At 37.5% G+C, this 24,361-nt stretch overlaps 1 protein-coding gene across 12 annotated transcripts in view; it reads right to left on the minus strand.

Annotated features, from left to right (window-relative positions):
- COLEC10 (collectin subfamily member 10) overlaps positions 1–24,361 on the minus strand; it is a 450,751-nt gene that overhangs the window by 239,422 nt on the left and 186,968 nt on the right. The window contains exon 7 of one of the 12 annotated variants that reach the window (XM_021090564.1): positions 6,346–6,425. The exons of the other annotated variants lie outside the window; for them this stretch is intronic. The gene's annotated coding sequence lies outside the window, so the exon portion shown is untranslated. The remainder of the gene's footprint in view (positions 1–6,345; positions 6,426–24,361) is intronic. 12 annotated transcript variants of the gene reach the window in all.

A 24,361-nucleotide genomic window follows, 5' to 3' on the forward strand; every position in this document is an offset into this window, starting at 1 on the left:
GATTTCTGCCTCCACTATCGGACCTGGAAGAAATCCCTCACAGAATGGTTTAACCATGTCCTGTAACTGTGTAAGGCCAAGCTACCATTATAAATCCCCTCTTGAAATACTGATGTATATTTCGGAGAGGTTGTGTTTCTCTGATCAAACCCTGACTGAAACACAAGGTGAAGTTATTTGAGTGGTTATATATGCTGTACTCACAGCATATGGAAGTTCCTGGGCCAGGGATGGAATCCAAGATTCAGGTGCCACCTAGCCCAGGTGCAGCAACGCTGGATCCTTTAACCCACTGTGCCCAACCATAGATCAAACCCACACCTCTGCAGTGACTCAAGCCGCATCAGTTAGATTCTTAACCCACTGCACCATGGCAGGAGCTTCAGGAATATAATTAAATAAAGCATCTTTCACTTCTCAGAAGAAAGACAATGCCTTTGATTAAGCTACTATGGCTTCAAAGGTCTCTATAAAGCTCAATAAAGGTTATACCTTTTCTATTTAAGACCTCCAGCTTTGTCATGAAAATAAAACAATTTCCTAGTTTAAAGTATTTTCTTGCTGTTCAATATTTTCTTCTAACCTTATGGGTGTCATTGAAGTTGCTAGTCATTCACTTTTAAATCATACACAATAACTACATATTTATGTATATATTTCTATATATTTATGGATATTTCGAATATATTCAATATTTACCATTATCTAATTAATATCACAACTCTTAGAAGCTGATGTTCAATATTTAAGATTTTGTTTTGTACACCATTTTTGATGTGTATTTTTATCCATGACCTGATTTTTTTCTCAAAACAATTCTGAGAGGTCAGAAAAGAGCCAGTAAGTAGTTGGAGGCTGGTATATAAGGAGAGAACAAACACCACTCTGTAACTGGATCTTGCTTTATTTATTTTGTCTCAAACCTCTGCCTGATGTCATACACACACACACACACACACACACACACACACACACACACACATATTTCTTTTTAGGGCTGCACCCACAGCATATGGAAGTTCCCAGGCTAGGGGTTGAATCGGAGCTGTAGATGCCAACCTACAACAGCCACAGCAACACAAGACTGGAGCCATGTCTGCGACCTACACCACAGTTCATGGCAATACCAGACCTTAACCCACTGAGTGAGGCCAGGGATTGAAACTGCATCCTCATGGTTACTAGTCAGGTTCCTTCCGCTGAGCCACAATGGGAACTCCCTGCCTCAGATACGTTCATTAAAAATCTGTCTTCTTGTTCATTCAACAAGTACTGAGGGCCCAATAAAGGACAGACACAACATTAAAGATTAAGGTTAATGAAAGATATGTGAAATCTATCCACAATGATGTGATATTTCTCCTATAAGAGATAACCATGTAAAATAAAATTTCAGCATGATGCAGTACTACTATAATTTGGGAATGTACAAGGATAGCAGGGATCAACTTGATTGGGAGAACGGGTAAAGCAGGCTCCATAAAGAAAGTGCTGTTTGAGTTAAGACTTAAAGGACAAGTAAAGCTGTTCAAGGTGAAAGTCTTACAGTCAGAGGTAACCACACATGCAGAAAGTATAGTCACAAACTAGAGTTACTTCTTTGGAATTATAATATCTCAGTGTATTGGAATATAGGGTATGATCAATAAAGCTGGTTAGGAAGGCATAGTAGAGATCAAGAAAGGCTTTTGGGGTCATGACAAAGAACTTGAGCAATGGAAGTCATTAAAATGTTTAAGCTGGGAAAAGAGGATGATTAAATTTACAGCTCCTACACTGGCGTGTGAAGAATGACTTAGAAGGAGTGGAGTGGCTTCTGGTTGCTCAACCTTTAGTCTTCTAGTCCTGGGACCCTAAACTAGCCCAGACCATGAGGGCCCTACCCTTCCTACCTGCTCCTCCCTTCCTGGAAGGCAGGACCCTACGTATTGGTCCTTCTTCTATTGGACCCTCATCAGATGGATATTTTCATCCACAGTCTATTTGGTTCTCTATCTTACATGCACTGCAAGGTATCTGGGTCACAGACTGCCTCCTTCAACACCCCCTTCCCCACCCCCACCCCCGCCCAAAATGTCACATATGCTATTGGTTGGGCCTCCATTATTGCCTGTGCTCCCTCAGTGGGTCTTCTTAACTTTTGAATATCAGCCACTCCCTATTTGTCCAACTCCTGCCCTTCTAAGCCCACATCATGGCATCTTGGGTTAGGCAGACATTTTCCGCCACTGATTTTGGAGTCTTAGTAATAAATTCTATTAGATAATCTTAACCTTGGCTAACTTCATATATATGTAAAATTGGCCTTAATTAATTCCTTATTCTGAATACAATACTCACCTTATGACTTGGATATTGAACATGGCAATGAGAATAACCAATAAATTATATCCAATTAAAGCTAAATTTTATTACCCCATATATCAACAACTATTGATTCCTTAAAGTTAAAAAACCTATTGCTAACTACCATCTTATGACTCTAAGTTCTTTAAAATTGAGTAAAGCCATAATGATATCAATGGAAAAATTACAATAACCTGTAGAATTAGAAAATATGGAGGTGTATTACATAGTAAGAAAAAAACAAAAAAATATGGAGGTGTATTATGTAGTAAGAAAAGTAGGAGGCTACCAGAAACATGACAAAAAACTCAGTGTCTGACAGCTGAACAATAGGAGCTAAAACAATGATTTAAAAAAATTGTCTCTTGATAATAAAAGTTTTCTCAAATCTAATTACAGTACCTTTAATATATCTGAAAGATGGTACATTTTTCATATGTTAAAATGAATAAAATAGGAAAAAATCCAAAAAAGCAAGAATCAAACACTAGACCACAAAACTTCCAAGTATCATCTAATTACCAGGGAGGAAGTATGATATTTTAATGAAAAAAAAAATCCCCAACGTATAATACCTAGAATTTTCATTTCAGCAATTGTCCCTTTAATATTGCGACCCTTTGTCTGTTCCAGAGGGGTTATGACAGGTAGGATTTTACCTGAAATCCCCTCAAGTTTCCAGTACTCTTGGTCACTTCCTCCTCAAAATTCTTCCTGTTACTAATCAATGACACTTCATCACAGTCTCGGTGTCAGTTTGAACAAAAGGAGCCATTTCCCAATGGTTGTAAAAATGAATCAAACATGAAGGGAAGTAGTATTGTAGACATCAGTAGAGGCACAGAATTTTAGAGACATTTAAGATTGATTTTCCATCTTCTACAAATGAGTTAACTTAAAATTAGAGAAGTTGAGTTAATTAGGATCAAAAGTGAGTTCAAGTTTATGGAGGCATTAAACTTATACAATTTAAGGAGTCATCTTTTTTTAAATGACATTACAGATAGAAAATTACATCCAACACTTTGGATATGGCCCATGAAAGTGCAGGGGGTTGGGGTGGGAGATTAATATTCTAGCCAGAGCTGAATGAGATAAAATCCAACTTGACAAAGCAAAAACCAAGTAAGGGTTGAATAACCCAGTCTCTGGAAGTGCAGGGGAGCAGAAAGGCATCAGGGACAATTAGAACCAGAGACAGGAATTTCACTAGGCTTGTTTCTGCCTCTGTTCTTTTCTGCACATTGGCTATATTCCTTCTCACTGTAGACTAGCACTCTTCATGATCAGTAAACATGGTACTGATCATTAAGTTATACATCCTAGGATTTCAACTACTGCGGAGATGCTCCCTCTGGGTCAAGCCAAATCCTAGGCAAAGACCTTAATTGGTGCAGCACATGGTTGGCACAGAAAAGGATCTGTGCCAAAAAGAATCTTGGAAGGCAAAACCACCACTCCATAAATGATGTCCTCAATGCTGAACAGCTAATGAGCAGTTCATTCAGGATCATAATATAAAGGTCCATTTCCAGTACAATGCTTTTTTCTCTTGTTAGTTATAGCAAATACTAAAAAAACCCGTAATTTTCCTGGCTTAGACTTTTTGTTTTGTGGTTATAAAAAAAATATCAGAATACCAAAACAAGACCAAATACAAAAGTCACTTTAGGTTTTTCACTCAAAAGCCACTCAAAGTTCTTTGGAATGATCATTACACACATTGATTCTCATTAGAGATTTATTATTAACCCATTTGGGTTAGCCATGTATTGTGTACTAACTCATACTAGAAATTATCCTTTTTTAAACTGCTATTCTGATTTGATTTGTTCACTTTCCTATCACCTTTTTATCATAGATATAATGCATGAAAAAGCGCTAGATGGTGGTGCCCTGAGCTAAATGAGATATTATTGTATAGTGCTTTGAAAAGTACATAATATCAATACAAGCTATCACTTATTAAAGCCATGTATTCAGAACAAATAACATCTTGCTAAATATTTCAGACCAAAAAGTTCCTATATAAGGAAGTTGCTGCTGATTTGCATATCCTCATTAAGCTACTCTACCAATTTATATTTCTTTGCCCTACAAAAAGTGCTTCAATCATTCAAAAAATTAAAATGAGGGGAATTTTGACAAATACATCATAACAGAAAATCCAGGTCTTTCTTTTTCCTCCCTCAGTTCAATGTTACCAGCACCTTTTCATATTTATTCATTTATTTATTTTGTCTTTTTAAGCCACACCTGCAGCATATGGAAGTTTCCAAGCTAGATGTCATATTGGAGTTGCAGCTGCTGGCCTACACTACAGCCACAACAATATAGGATCCAAACCATGTATGAGACATATACCACAGCTGATGGCAACGCTGGATCCTTTAACCCACTGAGCAAGGCCAGGGATTGAACCCACATCCTCATGGATACTAGTTGGGCCACCATAGGAACTTCTCATTTTACTTTAATTCTTAAATTTATAAATTCCCATTGTTCCTGATTAGCTCTGGGAATTTCTCTCCATTTGGATATATGACATAACTCAAAGGCATTTCTGGAAAGAATTTACATAATACCCAACCTATACTACTTTGCTTGAGATGAGAAAAGATGGAGCTTGGCAGATAATGGATTTAAGTTTTCAGCTCTCTCCTACCAGAGAAAGTAGAGCCTAGCCCTACTTTCTCTGGGCTAGGCTTAGCTTCATGGCTTGTTAGGATATGACCAAGGCTGCATCTGTTTCACCATGCTAGGTAAGAGCAGAAGAAAAAAAAAAAAATTCCAATTCAGAAGTGGATGTTGGGAATACAAAGGTAGAAAAATAAAATGAAGGGTTGCAGACACCACACCAAAATGAAAGCATATGAACAATCTTCTAAATGAGCAAGAGAAGAAAATCTGGTAGTACCCATATTCGATTCCTTCACATAGATAAAATCCTGCCAAGGGGCCTCACGGCCTGGGGTTCTTTATAAGGAAACATAAGACAGGACACATGAGGAGACTGCATGACAATGTACACATATTAAATCTTTCAATCTTCATCACAATCACATAATGTTGTATATAATTATTTTCTCATTTTACAGGTAGGGCAATCAAGGCAAAGATCACACAATTTGCCCAGGGCTGTACCGAGTAACGGGAGGGAGAGAAACTTAAACCCTGGATTCCAGGCTCCAATATCCATGTGCTGGTAGCTCTGCTGACTCATTCTGACACTTTCACCCCAGTCTTTTGATGCCATGGACCCCTGGGTTGTATCTTTATGAATGCAAACATTTTATTTGGAATTATAACACCACTGAAAAAAATTTGTCAAGCAAGCACTCTGCTGAGTAAATACCATTAGGCCAATTTAATTTACTATTGCAGTTTAATTTGTTATTGAATTTTCTATTCAGCACAGTTGAAACATTTTTATGTTTACTCAAATTATATTCATCAAGATCATTTTTCTGTAAACTGTATACTGAATAGCTGATTTATTGGTCAGTCATTTTGTCCATATCAAATGTGACTGATTATAGCTTCTACCCGTAGGACTTTTCTTTTATGGTTATGATAATAAGGCTTAATTTACATGAATTTCAATTAGGTTGGCCAAAAATTAAAATAAATCTAAGAGTTTCAGTGACTTCCCGATTCTACCCCCAAGGGATTTCCAAACATTAAAAGTTTTTACACACGGTGCGGATAGAATCAAGTAGTGACTACTATAAGAAGAAATTAAAGAATTAACTTGTGGTGAGGGGGAGGAGGGTGCTGATGCAAATCAGGTTTATTAGCATGATCTGAAAATATCTCCCCACCAATTATAAGTTATAAAAAGTACAAGTTACTAGGCAGTGAACAAACAAAACAATACCTTAACCAAGTGATGAAAATTAATATCAGAAATAAAAGGCAAGCAGACACGATATGCCTACAGATATGATAGCCTAAGAAGCACATAACATCACTTAGTAATTATGCCAAAAAAGTACATACCCAGAACCATAGTATGAGGAAACACTAGGTGAACCAAACTGAAGGACCGTCTATAAAACTCTGGACTGTAATCTTCAAAACTATTAAGGTCAGGAACGGCAAAAAAAAAAAAAAAAAAAAAATGCTAAGGAAGCATTCCAAATTAAATAAAAGCAAAGAAACGTGACAACTAAGTACAATACATGATCCTGAACTAAATTCTGTACTGAAAGAAAAACCTCGATGAATGATATTATTGATTTAATTAATAAAATTAGAAATGGACTATATATTACACGAAATGAGTGTAGGAATACTGGATTTCCTGAATTTGATAACTAGACTGTCATTATGCAAGAAGACACCCAGTAGTGAGTAATAAAAAATCAGAATGGATGCAATCTTCTCTCAAATGGTTCAGCAAAAAGCTGTGTGTGTGTGTGTGTGGTGTGTGTGTGTGTGTGTGTGTGTAGCACTGAGAGAATAAAAAGGCCAATGTGGCAAAATATTTAAAATCAGTTAATCTGTGTAAAGGTTATATAGTTGTTCTTTGTTAAGTTCACAAAATTTTTCCTTAAATTGGAAACTACTTCAAAATAAAACTTTTCTTTTTTAAAAAAAGAATTACTTGAAGGCTCTAGAGAAACACTGACCAAAATTGGGAAAACTGTTAAAATCTAATGTAGAAAATAATGATAATGCTGGAGCCAGCAATGTGAAATTTTTACAAAACTGTAGAAGTGTTACAAAACCCTTGAATTATTTACTTGCTGATTATGGCTCTTTTATGGAATTGCATATTGCATATATTATCCAGTTATACCTACATATTACTGCACAGTACCAAGAATCTTTGTACTCTGCATTTATGGGCAATTTAGGGATTTTCCAGGCTAACTTTCTCTATATGTGACTTTCAACTTATTTTAGAACGTAAAACCAGTTTTTCAAACATGACTTCATTGTATGTCTAGAAAGTCCAGTTTTTCTAGGTCAAATTTTTGCAGATCTAATTTTTCAAGGATGCAGTTTGTAACACATTGGGATCTGTGTTGATTTTTTATTTCTGGTCACAGTGCATTGGGTCTTCTTCTTTTTCTCTTCAGATCTGAATCTGGGAGTTGTGTCCAGAGCTTCTGTGCCCTCTGGTTCCCAGCTGGATGTGAATTTGGGGAGGCACCAGCAGGGAGACCAGAAGGTGAAAGTCCGGTGACCTCGGATTTTATTCTTGGGCTTTACCCCAACCTGGCCAATAAAGCCTGCATTTCTCCACCATGGAGGTCACAGCTCCTGTAGGGAGGCCAGTCTCCCACACTGACAGCATTTGACCTAGTTTCTAGTAATAGCTCTATCAAATGCTGGCTCTCTTAAATATTACCAAAATAATCTGTTGATAAAGCAAAGCTGAGTGTGTTTGTTCATCACAGAAGACATTTTGACAGAGGCTAAGGAACAACATGCAAGAGAGGGAACAAAGTCAGACATATGTGAGGTTTTGAAGGTCTGGCTTAAGGTGGAATATTCAATGTGAGGACTTGGTGAGTGCTGGGCACAACTCGATACAACAGTTTGGGATTGGTGGACACAGTAAGATGAGGGTTTTCAGGTGAGTTAAGTAATAAACAACTGCTTGATATGCTGGGTGGAGCAGTTATCCTAAGAAGGGGCTATTTACTCCAGTGAGGACAAGCTAAGAAGTACGGTATTAAGATGAATGGACTTTCAGGAAATTCCTAAGGTGAGCAATAAAGTTCTTTGAAACTTCATCCTCCTGGGCTTGAGTTGCCTGAAATAGCCAAGACATGTTAATGTAGACTGTAAGCTGTGTGGGTGTAGCTGGTTTCTGTTTTCGGCTCCCATCCTTTCAAGCCTATGGATGGTGAATGGCTCCCCACTGGGCCTCGCCACATCCAAGTGCTTCATCATCCTGTGGTTGGGTTTCCTTTCCTGACTACGCCCTTCTCAATAATCTATCAAACTTTTTTCAATGACCCCATTTGAATGTGCCATATGTTTCTGATCGGGACCCTAACTCATAAAGATAACTATGGCTTGGATAAATATTTGTTCATTTTTATGTAATTATTAACTCAGCAATTCTCACAGATTTGCTCTGTTGCCAAGTATGGATCAACACTTCACTAGTCCAAGTCAATATCATCATGGTTTGTTCACTGAAGAAGTAAAAAAATAAATTAAAAAAAAAAAAAGGCAAACCAGAGTTAGAGGTGGTACTTTGTGCCTGGATCTCTGACCTCAGTTTGAAAGTGGTCTCACTGATCTTTTGCACCAATGCTGACAGAAGACAGGAGCTACTTAAACCACTCCAGGTAAATACTAGAAACTTAGCCCTGCCCTCCTGGCTTGGTTTTGAAAACTGCCCTTCTTTCTGCTTCTAAGTCACATCTCCATTATGATAATCTACCTAGTGATTCAAAATGGCTTTCATTCTTGGCAGTGCTAGCTGTAAAGCAATGGAGACTTGAACATAAACCCTAGCCAAGTTCAAAGGCTACTGGATGACTGTCTTGCCTATTGCTGCCGGCCTGTGAGGATTTCCAGCCCTGCTCCTTGAACCTCTCTTTCCTCTAGCCACCTCCTGTGGGGTGTGTGCATGTGCGTGTGTATGTGCATGTGTGTGTGTGTGTGTGTGTTTTGAACCCCCAGTACCACTGTCTAACTACACTACCTCCCCTGCTGCTCACCCTTTGCTATGATGTCCCCTAAATGTCTAATAGAGACTGAAAGAAAGGTCGTATGCTGACTCCTCCTGTATTACACTCACAAAAGCTTGAAAGAAACTCCATCTTTAAAAGAAGCAAAGCCGAGACTATAAATGGATGTCTATGCACATTTCCCAAATATGTAGAAGCTTTCTGATCTTGCTCTGCTCTGCAAAGATTACCATCATCTTTAATACACATCCCTCCCAAACATCCACAAGTGCCGTTTTGAATTATTTAGTATGATTTAGCATGCTATTTGTTCTGTGCTAGACCTGTTTGGAATGAAATGAAGAAAAGGACATAAGACAGACACAGAAGAGCACAATTATAGGCAAATCACACTAGGTTTCATTCATCATTCTTTGCTTTCATGCCAGGAACTATTTCAGTTTAGTTGTAATATGCACATTATATTTTTTTCAAGGAGATACAAAAAGTCTTATAATACATATCCCAATACTTACAGAGATAAAAGTGACTCAACACAAAAGCCTGTGTCACATGCAATTGCCCTGGAACTTTAAAGAAAGAGGGATAGTCTTTTTTTCTAATGGACATGATGTGAAGTCCCAGTATATAAGCAGGAAATCTGAAATCTTTTTTTGGATGACATATTGGACTCTGCTCTGAGAGATCCAAGTATAGGCATGTTTTGGAAATATTGTGGAGTCAGTTCCAGACCTTCACAATAAAGCAAACATTGCAATTTTTTGGTTTCCTAGTACATATAAAAGTTATGTTGACACTATGCTGTAGTCTATTAAGGCTACAGTTGCATTAGGTCTAAAAGAACAATGTATATACCTTAATTAAGAGCCTTTTATTGGAGTTCCCATTGTGGCTCAGTGGTAAAGAATCCAACTAGTATCCATGAGGATGGAGGATCAATCCCTGGCCTCACTCAGTGGGTTAAGGATTCAACATTGCCATAAGCTGTGGTCACAGACACAGCTTGGATCCTGCACTGCTGTGGCTGTGGCATAGGCTGGCAGCTGCAGCTCTGATTTGACCCCTAGCCTGGGAATTTCCATATGCCACAGGTGTTACCCTAAAAAGCAAAAAGTAAAAGAGGGGGGGCACTTTATTACTAAAATATGCTAACCATCATCTGTGCCTTTGGCAAGTCATAGCTGTAACACCAAAGACCACTGATCAAAGATCACCATAACAAATATAATAATAATAATAAAGCATGAAACAGTTCAAGAATTATCAAAATGTGACACAGAAATGAAAAGTGAGCAAATACTGTTGGAAAAATGGCACCAAGAGATAGGTTCAACATAGGGTAGCCATAAACTTTCAATGTGTAAGAAACACAGTATCTGTGAAGGGAATAAAGGGAAATGAAGTAAAATGAGGTTTGCCTGTAACTGCAAAACTGGAGTCATTGCAGAGACTCACGGGCTTCTTATGCAACACTGCAGTGCACAACTAGGGGACAGCCTTACTGATGAGAATATTTTTTAACTTTTTTACTATAGTTGATTTGCAATGTTGTGTCAATTTCTGCCCTACAGCAGAGTGATCCAGATAGATAGATGAGAGATAGATAGATAGATAGATAGATAGATAGATAGACAGACAGATCGATAGATTCTTTTTCTTATATTATATTCCATCATGTTCTATCACAAGAGATTGGATATAGTTTCCTGTGCTGTACAGTAGGACTTCAGTGCAAATTCACTATGAATGTAATAGTTTGGATCTACTAACCTCAAATTCCCAGTCCTTCTCACTCCCTGCTCCCGCTCTGCCAACTACAAGTCTGTTCTCCATGGCTATGAGTCTGATTCTGTTCCATAGATAGGTTCATTGGTGCCACATTTTAGATTCCACATATAATATTTATTACATAGATTAGCTATCATGAGATCTAATATAGTGATTAAAAGCTTTGCCTTTCAAATTAGACAAACCTGGAGTTGAGTTCCAACTCCTATTCTCACTCGTTCTGTGGGTTTTTGTAAATTAATTTATTTCATTAAAGCTTGGTTACCACAACTAAAAATGGGAATACAGTCAGTGGTTACTCATAAAGTCATTATAAGAATTAAATGAAACAATGCATGAAAACCACAAAGCATGGTATCACCTATAGGAAACACTTGGCACCACTATGCCATTCCAAGTTGCTGGGTTTTTTTTTTTTTTTCCAGGATCTCCTTGTAAATCTATTCTAAGTTGTGTCTGATAAGCCCAAGCTCCTGCCAAGTTGCTGTTTTAATACTGAACTTGCACTGGGGGTTAGGCAGTTTTCACATTTAACTCTAGTATCTCCATTCAGATGACACCCAATAAATAACACTTGCTAACTTCTTCCTGCCTCACTAGTTGCTAATATCTAACAACCCATTAGGGATGGTCATGTGGAAGTTACACCAGCACATCAGAGCTGCTGTGTCTGAAGTGAAGCTTATCATCTTCCACCTAAAAACAGTTCCAGGGATTGACGGTTAAAGTGGAAAAATTCCCTAGTTCTCAAAGATAACTAGAGTCATGAAATTGGAAAACAGAAGCAATAAATAGATTATTATCCTTCTCCAGATAGACTAGCTCCCAATCTATCTCTAGAAGCACAGTAAGAGTGTGTGTGTGTGTGTGCATGTGTGTGTGTGTGCATGTGTGTGTGTGTAATGTATATTATATATATAATATACATATGCATCTCTAATATATATATTAGTAATCACATATAGTTGTCCCTTGGTATCCATAAGGGTATTGGTTCCAAGACCCTGGTAGTTACCAGAATTTGAGTGTGCATAAATCTCCTTTATAAAATGGTACAGAATTTTCATATAACCTATGCACATCTTCCCATATACTTTAAATCATCTCTAGATTACATATAATACCTAATACAATGTATATGTGATATAAATAGTTGCCAGCATGTGGCAAATTCATTTCATTTTTTGAAAGTTTCTGGAATTTTTTAAAAAATATTTTTGATCTGAGGTCTGTTGTATCTGTGTATATAAAACCCACAAACAGAGGGCTGACTGTGTATATCATGACTGTAATCCCTAAAATGTAAGGAAAAAATTAATTAAAAGTTTTTTAAAAAGGTCAATCCAGTTTAGAAAAACAAACTGATTGATATTTAAATTTAAAGCCCTGGAGCAAATTTCCTGCATGTCTCTCAGAGTTATAAAAACAGCCCAAACACTTTATTTTTATTTTTTGCAGCACCTATGGCATATGGAAGTTTCCAGGCCAGAGACAGTATCTGAGCTGCAGCTATGACCTATGCCAGAGCAATGCCAGATCCTTAACCCACTGTGCCACAGCAAAAACTCCCCAAAATTCTTTATATAGTACTTTACCACTATCTTTCATTTATATTAAATCTTCTAGGATAGGAAAGTAGGATTGTTATTCTTGTTTTATGTATAACAACACAGAGACACTACTTTAGATTGGACCAGCAGGAAAGCCCAATGCCACCGATAAGGTGCAGAAGTCCAAGTGAAGTGAGGGACCAGCCATGCAGCTCTTGAAGGAAGAACATTTCAGGCAGAGCGAGCAGCATGTGCAAAGCCCCTGAGACAGAAGCATGCTTGGTACAGTGAGGAAACGGCGAGTAGACCCTGGGGCTGGAACAGAGGGGGCCAGGAGCCCCATCACGTAGGCCTTGTAGGCAACAGGAATAACTGTGGATTCTTTCCCTTGGACCTTTTCAAAGAACTCTCAGCTTGCAAGGGGCAAATCAAGGGCATGACGTTGCCTCTTTTAGTTCAAAATCTGAGATGGTGACACATAAAAAGGGCTTCTTAGGTAAGCAAATAAGATGCTGGATGGGACCTTTAAAGTACCACACTAAACCCCACCATTTCAACTCCTCCACTACACCAGCATCCAGCACGTCTCGGACCTACCTGTCTGGTTCCAACTCTCCTAGAATCAAGTCCACATTCTTAGGCATTTCTATATTCTTTCCTTTTGGTCAAAACCTGCTTAAAAGAGCACAAGGGCCAGCAGAGCAATCACAGAAGAGCTGGTATTTGTCTACTTTAGCTACTTGTCAGAATTTAGTTCTAATCCAAAGTCTGTCACACTCTCTAGTTGTGACATAAGACAAGTCATTTAAACTTTTGTTTTCCTCTCTCTGCAAAACAAAGATATTGATGCTACTGATATTTTCAAAGGCTGTTTTATCCTAGAAAAATGAGGTAATAACTATATAACTGTTTTGGTCTCTTCTCCAGAAAGATGATATGTCAGCAAGTATTCATTAAGCAATTCTATGTTTCCAGCCTGTGCTGGAAGCATAAAAAGAAGTAAAATACCCAAGCCCTGACCACAGAGAACTCAGAATTCTCTTTGGGAAAAGAATATGCCTCCATAAGCAATGACTAAAACTGAAGATATCTCAAGAGAGAGGCCACAGTGATTCTTCCAGGTCCCATCTGCCCCACTTCCTAATAGGGCCATGGTAATTGGCTGATATCTGATGAGGCTCCAGGCTTCTGTGAATTAATGGGAGCTGTGGTCCTCATTTCCCCCTTAAAGGTATATCCACTCTCACTCTTTGTTAAAAAAGAAAAGTCACACTGAGCTTTACAAATAGCAAAAGGATGTCAAGGTCATTTAGTTTCTTCAAGGACCTCAGGAACATAAAGCTTTTATGTTCTGTTCATCAGGACAGGTCAAGTGGCTGTTTCCTAGTGATTTATGAAAAGACCCTGTATCCATCCTCCCCCTCAGCCTTTCCCACTGGCCCAACCTACGTGCCTGTAATTTCCATTTCAGGGTCACTACTTTGGAGGAAATATAGTTTGCTTACTGAAAGTCCTTGTTAGAATTCAAGCAAGTTACTAAGAAGACATAACTCATTAACTGATTAGCCTGGGTTAATACATTATTTTCATGCCAAGGAGAAGGGACTAAGGAGACTGAAAATACACAGGGTTTGAGAACAAGAGATAATGTTTGAGAGAACGAGGGCAAAGGAACCCAGAATCAGAGAATCTAAAACCTTTCTGCGGGGAGAGAAGGACATGTATTTACTGGATAGGGTTCACAGAGGAGGAAATAGAACACAGAGAGAAGATAAAGCACAGGAGACCAACTCGGGCAACTCCCTAGTTTTGTCTAGGGTTGTTCTGGTGTTCTCGAAGGAAACCGAACAATAGAAGTTACTTTGGGGAATACCTCACTTCAATTCCTCTGCTTTGCATATAGAGAAAACATTATCTGGGGCATTTAAGTGACTTGCTGGAGTCCATTCAGTAAGTAATTGACAGAATAAAGAAGTCTAGAGTCCAGATACCCCACCCGCTTTGATAATTTTTTTTTTTTTTTTTTTTTTTTTTTTTTTTTGTAAGTGGTGCTTTCAAGATTAGGATCTTTGGTTAGGGTTTTTCCAGATCCTATTTTCAAGGCTTTTAGTCTTTGGAATTAAAGGTTCTTTTCGTTTGGCTATTTGGCATGTTTATTCAAGAAAAGGCTATTAGACAGGGCTCAGATTGGGATTAGTATGCAAAGAAGTTTAAACCTCTGGCAGAGCACATCTTGAAATTAGAAGTAGAAAAGCTCTCTTGGATCAGAGGTGGGTGCAATATGCAGACACATTTCCTCTTTTCTTCCCACACTCTCATCTTAAAAATAATACCAGACAGTACTAGACATCAAAGACAGCCAGCTGAGACAGGAGGAAGTGACTGTTCAAACAGGGAGGGATTGAGCAAGGTAAGTCCCTAAAAAATAAGGCCTGGTGATAAAATGAAACAAAGCCATCACCCAATTCATCAGTGTCTCCAAAAACATTTGGACCTATTCTACAAATACCATGAAAGTTCTTCCTGTAAATGTTGGTGATTGATTCAGTTTTGCAGGTGAATAATGCTTGATACAATCAGGTTAAAAAAAAAAAAATCCCACTTTTTTTTTTAAAAAAAAAGCTCAAAGGAAGGCATCATGGTACAATGAAAAAAAGAATAGTGTTTGAGTCAGAGAGATCTGTTCTTTTTACTCCTGGCTCCCAGACAAAAGAAAGAGCATCATAAGGAGAAGTGTGAAGGGTGAAATAGGATTTTTGTTTCACATGTTTATCCAGCATCTGTATCTCTCAGCAACAGTATACATCACCTTGGTTAAAGGCGGTTTTAAGAAACTAATAAGACTGGGACTCACAACACAGATCTACTCTTTATTGGCTATGTGACCATGGGCAAGCTATTAACCTAGCTTCTCCTGAAACAGTAATGATAAAAACCAGTTTATAAGATTGTCGTGAGGATGAAAATTGAAAAAAAAAAAATCACACAGAAAGCCCCTAGCAAAATGCCTTATGCACTGGAAGCACTCAAAAAAATATATTCCCTTTCCTTTAGGCGCCCTCAGAGGAAAGTCAATTATCTATATAAAGTTGGTTTTAGAAGTATTTGTCCATATGTACCCGAGCCTTATAAATATCTTGTCAATCATTAAAAATGTGGGTTATTTTCACTTTAAAGACTTCTTGGTCCTTGGTCCATCAAGAACAACACTTGGGATTTTAAGGTATAAAAAACTGGAAGACATTCAATTTAAGAGTGTTGAAAGTGATGAGATAAAGATATTAAATTCTGATGTGGGAACAAATGTTCTAAGCAATGTTAAAAATAAACAACAGACTGGAAGGAAATATCTGCAATGCAAGGGTTAATAGTCCTATTTTTATTTAGAACTCCTATTAATCAATAAGAAAAATACAAATGTCAATGGAAAATAGTCAAAATATTTGAATAGACAACTTACAAAAGCCCCAGAAATAGTCACTAAGCCCATAAAACATGTTCAACTTAATGATAAAAGAAATCAAAGTAAAACAATGATATTATTTTGCTTATGAGATAATCAGCAAAATTAAATAGATTGATAATATCCAGATTAGCAAACTTAAAAGCCAAAGAAAGGGAAGGCAACATTTTCAGAGAATAATATGTTATTATCAAAAAAAAAAAAAGGTGGATGCTAATACTCTTTTACCCGGAAATACAACTACATAATCAATGATAAATGTATAAGGATTTTTGCTGCAATATTATTTGCAATATTAAAATCATGGGAAGCAAATATCAATATGTCTTACGATGCTTTTGGCTGCAAGTAAGAGCAAAACATTTCAAAGTGGCTAAAAAATAGGAAAATTTTATTATCTCAGGTGCCAAAAATTTAAATGGGAAGAATATTTAGAGTGTTGATTAATTTATTTGTTAAGTGATGTCATAAAGAACAATGGTTACACCCACATTTTTCCTTTGCTTGGCATGTAGACTTTATTCTCACATAACTCCACTTGCCAATATATGGTACCACAAATTAAGGCTTTTAACAGTGTTGAGCAAAAGATGGACAGCCATCTTTTTATAGCCTATGGAAATTTCTTTCCAAGAAACTTTCTGTTATAATTCTTCTCATTTTCCTTTGACCAGAATCATATCACATATCCATTCCTAAGCAGATGCCTAGTGAGAATGGGATTCCATTACTTGGTTTAAAAAAAAAAAAAAAAAAAAAAAAAAAAGGCTTCCTAGCAGTAAGTGGACCATCTACACTCTATTTGGGATTTACCTTAAAGGAGTAAGAAGAAGACATGACTTAGGAATATTCTATACTTTGATTAAAAATCAGAAATATAGTAAGTTACTTATATTGAGTAAGGTTGAGAGGTAAATGAGTCAGAATAGGAGAGGTTACATTAAGATATCAAATAGACCCTGAATCTCAGACACTTAATGCAACAGCAATACAGATTTCCTTTCATTCACATTAGTTTTATGCAAATTGTGTCGCTCTCCTTGGCAGCTCACCTTCCAAGCAGCAACTCAGGGAGCCAGATTTCTTCTAACTTGAGGTTCTATTTAATCTCACACGTCACCTCCAACATCATTGTAGAAAGGAAAGAGAACATGATGATTGCGTGAAGATTTTATGGCTAGTCCTGGAAGTGGGTTACATTACTTCCACTAACACCCTTACACGTTATATACAGAACACACTTACACATTGCTTCCCCAACTGCAGTAGAGTCTGGGTATGTGGGTTATACATAGCTTTGCCTCCGTCAGAGGGAATTTTTTTTTTATTAAAGCATAGTTGGAGTTCCCGTCGTGGCACAGTGGTTAATGAATCTGACTAGGAACCATGAGGTTGTGGGTTCAATCCCTGGCCCTGCTCAGAGGGTTAGGCATTCGGTGTTGCTGTGGGCTGTGCTGTAGGTCGCAGATGTGACTTGGATGGGGCATTTCTGTGACTCTGGTGTAGGCTGGTGGCTACTGCCCAGTTCAACCCCTAGCCTGGGAACCTCCATATGCCGCCGATGCGGCCCTAGAAAAGACAAAAAAAAAAAAAAAAAAAAAAAAAAAAAAAGAAAAGTACAGTTGATTTACAATGTTTCTTCAAGTGAATGGGAGAAGATATTTGCAAGTGATGCAAGTGTGACAAGGGCCTAATCTCCAAAGTGTAAAAACAACCTATGCAACTCAACAATGAAAAAACAATCTAATTGAAAAATGGGCAGAAGACCTAAATAGACATTTCTCCAACGAAGATATACAGATGGTCGACAAGCATATGAAAAAATGCTCAACATCACTAATTATTAGAGAAATGCAAATCAAAACTACAGTGAGGTACTGCCTCACACCAGCCAGAAGGGCCATCATTAACAAGTCAACAAATAACACATGCTGGAGAGGGTGTGGAGAAAAAGGTACCCTCCTTCACTGTTGGTGGGAATGCAAATTGGTACAACCACTATGGAAAACAGTATGGAGGTATCTCAGAAAACTAAATATAGAACTACCATATGATCCAGCAATCCCACTCCTGGGATTTTTTTTTTTTTTAATGAATTTTACTTTTTACTTTATTTACTTGTCCCATTATTTCATTATGACTTTTCTTTGCAAACAACTGCCTTTATTTTGTAAATTAATACAGTTTTGTGTATAAAGGGAGAAAAACAGTACATGGCCATACCAGATAAGTACTTTTACTCAATTCTGGCAACATTTAATCCCATTTTCTTTGCATAAAATCCTCTCTTTTTTTTCCCACCAGGGGAACCTCAATTAGAAGAAAATTATAGTGAAGAATCTGTAGGTTATGGATTCATGGGAATCTCAATATAGAAGGAAATTATAGTGGAGAGTATGTAGGTTATGGATTCACCTCATAGCATCCTAAAAGATCAAGGATTTGGAATCTTGGGGAGGTAAAGGAAGTGAGCACATTCTGATTAGAAGTCTTAGGAACACATGGAGACACATGGGAAGTAGACTTACTACTTTTTTGGCTATTTGTACTATTTTGGGGGTCTTCTCCCATGGCATACGGAAGTTCCTGGGCCAGGGATTAAACCCAAGTAACAGTAGTGATGATGCTGGATGCTTAACCACTAGACCACCAGGGAACTGATGGCTATTTGTACTTTTTACTTTTTTCCTAATTTTTTTTTGTGGTAAAATATACATAATATAAAATTTATCATTGTAACATTTCACAGAGTACAATTTAGCGGCATTAAAACATTTGCAATGTTGTGTAGCCTCACCACTATCTAGTTAAAGAATTTTTTATCACCCCAAACAGAAACCCTATACTCATTAAACAATGAAACCCCATTTCCTTCCCCCAGCCTTTTATAACCATTAATCTATTTTCTGTCTTTATGGATTTGCCTATTCTGGATATTTCATATAAATGTAGTCACAGTGGGTGGCCTTTTGTGTCTGGCTTCTTAGATAATTTAACAGGAGTCAGTTAGGTCATCCTGTGCTCCTTTATCTGAAACCAGCCCTTTCAGAAAAGGGGCTTGTTTCAGGCTATACCCTTTCAAAACCATTTCTTTTTTGCTACCCAAAGAAGAATAAGCCATAGAATAGTTGGAAGAGGTAAACATATAAGTAGGAAATTATAACAACATATGGCAAATGCAATGATAGATATTTGCATGGAGTGTCTGGGAGGAATGAAATTATCCCAAACTGAGCAACTGGAGAGGAATTCAATAGAGGTGATACCAGGTTTGTGTATTAATGGATTAAGAAATGTTAATAAAGCAAAGTGGTCTTGGGAAAAAGAAAGGAAGGCTACCTGAGATAGAGAGAATAAATTGAAAAAGACACTTTGGGATGCTATAAGCAAATTGACAGCTCAACAGTCAGCTAAATGGACTGTAACTCAGAGGCAAGGCCATGGATCAGGTGGAATGAGAAGCAAAGATAGTGAAACAGGAAGAATTTGCTATAGCAAACCTCAGTTTTGCTGAGGTGAATCTTTCACTCAAATCAGATCTCATAATCTTCAGTCATAATTAATTCATACACATTTTAATACTTGAAAATATATTGGCTCATAATCTTCTTTACTCACAATTTATTTCTGGTTGCCACAAGCAGATACTATCTCCTTCAAGTCAAAGATGCATAGAAAACATTGCATTGAATCAGAAAGGAGTGTCTCCATCCATTACAGGCAATGTAGACACAAGCACATCAAAAAGATGATGGACACTTTTGTTTTTAAAACTTAACTAAATGAATAAGAAGATATGTCCTAGCCTAGACGAGAATGAGACTTAGTAACAAAACTAAGTGACTGTGACCAATGCTTGCTTCAGGATTTTCATGGTTTCTTGACTGTGAAACATAGCCTTTCCTTCGTAAAATTCAATCTGCTTCTACTTTCTTGGTTTTCCAAGAGTTTTGCTTTTTGTGTCAATCAAGACTTTTCCCATCCTCAAGTCAAAGCATGCAAACATAAACCCATTGGCTCTGCCAACCAGAGCCCAGAGCTTCCTGGGAACAAAAGGACAGCCTCTTCCCAGGGAACTTTGGAGAGAGTGAGTTTGGCTCATTTGGGATCGCATGCAACCCACCTTGACCACTCAGATCCTAGTTTATTCCCAGCCTATGGAGAACATCTAGGGTTGCATGCATGACTGGAGAAACACTCCCTCTTTACTTTCACACTTAATCCCTGTAAAAATTAAAAATCACCTCCATCTCAACCTCTCTCCATGACCCTAACCTCCAACTAAGAATTTCTCTGTTCTTTAACCGAATTCACATCTCTTGGTCAGAAAAAAATAATGAAAGAAAAGGAAAAGTCCTTCTTACATGCCCACCTTGCATTGGGGTATTTTACAGTGTTGTACACATGATGATCCTAGAAGATCCATCTTTTTAGAAGGATTAGTGGTTGTCCCCAGAGCATATGGTACCCAACTTCTTTACATCTTGATGGGTTTTAACATAAGATAAGCAAAGGCAGAGAGGCAGAGATTTTCTTGTGAGTAACAAAGAACTGTAGAAAAGCCACTTTCTTGGAGAAGTAGAAAAACAAGTGGGAAGGAATGTGAAATCTTACCACACATAATAGATTCAGGTATCTCCAGGATAATATTTTCTTTAAAAAAAACATTCATTACCCTTGCTGGGAGACCTGAAAACCATTGCTTTTTAGCCAAACAAAGCAGAGGAAGAATGTCGGATTGCATACCAACCCATTTGCCAATGAACATTGTGATAGAAAACCAAAATAAATATTTAAAAATACTCATGTTTTAGGCAGCCAGAGAAGGTAATATATAAGAGACATTGCTCTTACCTACAACTTAAAGGGGGGAAATACATAAAATGAGCTAATTGGGTTTCATATTATTATTACTAGGGGGAGAAGGGAAAAGATTTTGGACCAATGGTATTCGCACTGCTTATAACTAACCTGAGGTAGCATATGTTAGATACTATGGCAGGTAAGAGAGCAGGCTTTGGAGTTGGGCACACTGAGGCTTGAAGCCAGAACCTGCTACCCACTTTCTCGCTTGACTTTAGACAACTTTCTAAGCTTAATTTTCCTATTTTTAAATAGAGATACTAATAGTGCCTATCTTACTGCATATGGATTTTTGTTGTTGTTGTATTCAGTTTCTATAGTGATAATAACTGGAACCTTGTAGTGTTTTGTGAGGACTAAATGAGATTTTATATAGATATTAATATATAGAAATTATATATATCAATTAGCTATATATATACACACACATATATATTATACATCCATGGTCAACAAATGTTTGTTATTATGATTACAATATGCCTTGGTGCCATCTATTAGGCTGAAAATCTAAATAAGTCCAAACCATTATGTCCTAAGTTATTTCTCTTAGTGTTAATAGGAAGATTGGCATCTTATCTTCCTTTGTCCCTTCACAGTTGTCAACACTGTGGCTCTACAACACTCCACCATAAAATATGGATTAATCTAGTCTTAAGACATCAGAAATGACCTAGGTCTCAAGTTTCCACACATCCTCTGACAACTGCACAGAGCAAGAATGAAAGGCAAGGAAGTGGCCATGGATAGAATTTACAAAGAAATAGTTTGTTCAATATAAGGAAGAATTCCCTAACAAACAGAGCTGTCAAAATATGGAATGGACAGCCAAAAATTTATAGAATTTTATGGTTAAAGGGACTTCAGAGGTTATTTCTTCAGTTATGCTCTAGGGTTTGAATTATTGCTATATCATCACTGAAAAGATACTCTATACTCTTCTCAAGTATCTCTCAGAAACTATTAATTACAGGAAACTCACTCACTCTCTTAGGATCATACTCCATTTTGAGAAAACTTCAGAAGTTGGCAATTTCTTTTTTTTTTTTTTTTTTTTTTTTTTTTTTTTTGGTAAAGGACTAGATAGGAAACACTTTTGACTTTGTGGGCACATACAGTCCCCAGTGCTGCTGCCACTGCTTCTTCTTCAACAAATCTGAAAGTATAAAAACCATTTTACCCTCCCAGTTTGTTAGGGACTGAATGTGTGTATCCCCCTGAAATTCATATGAAACCCTAACCTCCAGTGTAATGGTATTTGGAGAGACGAGGTCTTTGACAGTTAATTAGGTCATGAGGGTGGAGCCCTCATGAATGGTATTAGCGGCCTTATACAAGAGAGAAAAGAGCTTGTTTCACCTCTCAGCCGTATGAGGATACAAGAATAAGATGATCATCTACAAAGCAGGAAGCAGGCCCTCACTAGACACAAGACCTACAGGCACCTTGATCACGGACTTCCCAGACTCCACAACTATGACAAATAAGTGATATTGCTTAAGCCACCTAGGCTACAGTATTCTGTGGTAACAGTCTGAACTAAGATGCAATCCATAACAAAACAGACCATGGGCAAAATTCCACCTGCCATAGCATGCCAGGTTCTGCTTTAAATTATGATGATTCCACAGCTAAGCCAAGCCTACCCACTCAATGTTTTCATCCTTAGCCTCAATTAAATAAAAACAAAGATAATGGAACTTATCCTTGAAACAGTTAGCTTATCAGTCTATCAACTCTGTGGGACACATACTATTGCTATCCCAGTTTACAGACAGGGAAGTGGGGATATAAAAACATTAAGTAACATGGATTAAGTTACATAGCTCATCAGAACTGAGCATCCAGGATACAAAAGACAGAGCTTCAAGAAGCTCTTTCTGCCCTGAAGGTAAATTTCTGGCCTCAGGAAAAAACACAGAGTCCTCTTCTGGCAGATCTCAAAACAGCTATCAAAACATACAAAATATTCTCTTCTTCATGTTAAATATTGTCTGACTCCTGTTGCTTAAATAGTAAGGTTTTAACCTCACTATGGTGTTCATTCTCCTTTAAGTAAAATCAGCCAACATTGATCTTTCTCTTTCTTATTTATCAATATAACTTTGCTCCATGCCTAGTATTTAGAATATAGATTTATGAATACATACATTTGGGCACAGACTTATAACAATTACTCAACTGGGCCTGTCTAATTCATGGGCAAGATACGGCATGGTTAACCACATGGCCTGGCATGGAGTAACCACGCCCTTGTTTAATCATCTCCACTTGGGTGTGGGTTGCACCTAGTTATTGCTTCCAACAAACAGAATACAGCAAAAGTGATGAGATGTCCCTTCCAAGATGGATTATGAAGTGATTCTGACTCTATCTTGCTGGATCTCTTTCTCCCCATTTCCTCCCTCCCTTTCTTTCTCCCTCTCTCTCTCTTCCTCTCTTTCCCCTTCCTCCTCTTGTTCTTAGGGTCTTCTATTATTTTCTCACTTCCAGCTCTGCTGGAGACAGCTATCCCAATGTGAGCTTCCCTGTACAGAGGCCCATGTGGTAAGGAACTGAGGTTGGCTTTTAGCCAATTACCAACAAGAAGCCAGGACCTTCAATCTAACAATTTGCAGGGAACTGGATCCTGCCAACAGCCATGTGAGTGAGCCTAGAAATCGACCCTCCTCCACTTTAAACCTTGATGTAACCATAGCCCCTGGCACTATAATTACAGCCTGTGAAAATCCCTGAGCTGAAGTCTGAGCCATGTCTAGATTTCTCACCCCCAGAAACTATGAGATAATAAACGATGACTGATGCAAGCTGCCATGTTTCAGAGTTGTTACACAGCAATAGATAACTAATACAAGGCATGGTCTTAAAAAAGTAACGAGACTGCTTAGTGGGTAAGGGGCTCCCTTCGGGGATAATGAAAATGTTTTGGAAATGGATAGTGGTATGGCTATACAACATTGTGAATATACTAAATGTCACTGAAATTATTTCAGAGTGGTTACTTTTATGTTCTGTGAATTTTACCTCAATATTATTTTTTAAAAGGAAGCAGACCTAAACAAAGAAACTATGAGAAAAATAGGAAGATATTTTAACTTATATGTGGAATCTAAAAAACAAGTGCTGTTTTCTTAATAAACAATTCTAGAATGATTTTGCCTCTTTAATTATATAAAAATATAGTTTGATTCAAAAGTAAGCTTCAAACAGCTAAAAAAATATAATGAAAAGATTTTAAAACCCCAGTAAACTTTTCGTGCAGCTAAGAACTACTTTCTAAACTTGGTTTTCTTCTCATGTACCAAAAGCCATCAAGGTATGGTGTGTAAACAGGAATCCAATTACAAACAAAAATTAGAATTTCTCTTCCTAATTAGGTAAGATATTACATCCACTATGGGTGGGAACAATTGTTTAAATGATTTTGCAATTAGGGAAATATTTCTTTGTCATAATGTACATTTAGATTATACTATCTCTGAGACTTAATATCTGCTTTTGCGAAACATATATATGCATCTTGCATTTAAAGACAGCTCCCCTCTTGCTATTCCTTTATTAGATCAGTGCTTCTTACTGTGTTGAGAATTTTGCCAGGGAGCTTAAAAATAAGGGTCCCACCCTCTGATTTGTCTGGTTTGTAATGTGGCGTGAGCATCAGATAGAAATAGACCATTGTTTTTAAACACAACCGAGAA

Source organism: Sus scrofa, chromosome 4 (assembly GCF_000003025.6).
Source record: "Sus scrofa isolate TJ Tabasco breed Duroc chromosome 4, Sscrofa11.1, whole genome shotgun sequence".
NCBI lineage: Eukaryota > Metazoa > Chordata > Mammalia > Artiodactyla > Suidae > Sus > Sus scrofa.